The sequence below is a fragment of the Drosophila busckii genome, chromosome 3L (assembly GCF_011750605.1).
Source record: "Drosophila busckii strain San Diego stock center, stock number 13000-0081.31 chromosome 3L, ASM1175060v1, whole genome shotgun sequence".
Classification (NCBI taxonomy): domain Eukaryota; kingdom Metazoa; phylum Arthropoda; class Insecta; order Diptera; family Drosophilidae; genus Drosophila; species Drosophila busckii.
In genome coordinates this window covers 6147314-6149010 of record NC_046606.1, presented here as the reverse complement: position 1 = coordinate 6149010, position 1697 = coordinate 6147314, and positions in this window count along the sequence as shown.

The following is a 1697-nucleotide window of genomic DNA, read 5'->3' as shown; positions in this document are numbered from 1 at the left end:
TCTTTTTCTTTAGGTTTTGATTTGAGTTTACTTCTTTTTTTCTTGGTATTGTGTGTGCTCCGCCTTTGCCTATGATACGCTGCTATATCATAAAATAAATACAAATATGTTTATCATTTGCGTTAAGTCAAGGCCTTCTTTAAACATTGCTAATCTTTGCTAGCAACATTCTAACGGTTGTCAAAGTGTTTACATTCGAATTGTTTTCGCAAAAATGTGCTCAAAGAAACTTTCTAATCAAATAGTTTCCCTTCTATATCAAAGCTTTGAACTAATGGCTTATAAAATTCTGTTGAATAGCATAATAGCGAATACCCCTCGCTGCAATTTCGATGTGTAGTGTATTTAAAAAAAAAACAAGCATACGCCGCGCTGCACTTCAGAGCTGATGTTGCTGCGCTCCTGCCTCATGTTACTGTTGTTGCCGCCACATAAAATGTTTTGCGTTGCTCATTTTAAATGCAACATCAACAGAGAGAGAGAGAGAGTCAGAGAAAGAGAGAGAGAGAGAGAGAGAGAGAGAGAGCAATTGATGCACTTGTAGTTTACAGCATGGGGGCTGTGGGTGTGTGTGTAAGGGTCTGCTTGTGTACACTCCATTTGGGCCTGTCGAAGTTGTCGCTGTCGGTGATAAGACGCGAAATCAAATTTAAAAGCTATCAATTTGATATTAGTTGAGGGAGTTGCGCGTTATGGGAACGCTTGTGAGATTTAAGCGCGTGCCACAATGCAGCATGCGGCACTCAAATCACGGAAAACGTACAGTTAGTAGTTGAACTCTTTTCTTTTATTTTTACCTTTTTTTCGTGAGGGCAACATATGTGCTAGCTAGCATCAATAGTGGACGTTAGCTCATAATATGTGAGTGTTGGTTTTGCCGTCGAAAGTTTTGAAATCAATTTACAGATGATTTATTATGTTGCCGTAGGTTGGGCGCCGCGAAGCCACTGCATGCGACAACTGGCGGACATTGATGAATGCTGCAGTGTATTGTTGGCGCTGTCAGCTTTGATCAAAATTCGTTTTGGGGCTTCGAATTGCAGGTGAAGTGGAAAATTTGCAAGTTATGCGACAGTTTTATGGAATTCTTTTTTTCCTCGTGTTTCCATTTTTTACAGGCAGCAAATTGATGGCATAGTTGTGAGAGCAAAGGGATTTATTGCAGCTGATTGAAAATAGGACAAATTGAATTAAATATGTTGGCTGTAATTGAAGCATTATAGCTACATATATATTTTATTTACTTCAATAAAACAACAAAAGCGTTAAAGCAAATAGTCAACATCGCTACATGCACCTGGACATCTTGAAAATGTGTTTCAGCAAAATCCTGCCACAAATGCATTAACAATACCAACATTTACAAGTGACTCTCAGCTTCAACAAGAGCCAATGGAATTTCGCCCAAAACGAAATCGCACACATCATCAAAAATTGAAAAAGTCACCAGGCTTCGATCAAATAACGCCAAAAATGATTATTGATCTCCCATATAGTGCAGTTTGTCCTTGCGCAACTTAGTTAGGTTTACTTAGCGTTCGCATGGTTAACAGTAGCTTAAAATTTTAAATTGCGCGGCAGTTTATGTTAACAGAAACTGCTATCTACAGTTTTCGCTTAGCCTCCACAGTATGCCATATCGAACTCTGAAGCAACATCGACCTATCGATATATAGTCGGACTATTGTTTCAGTTCT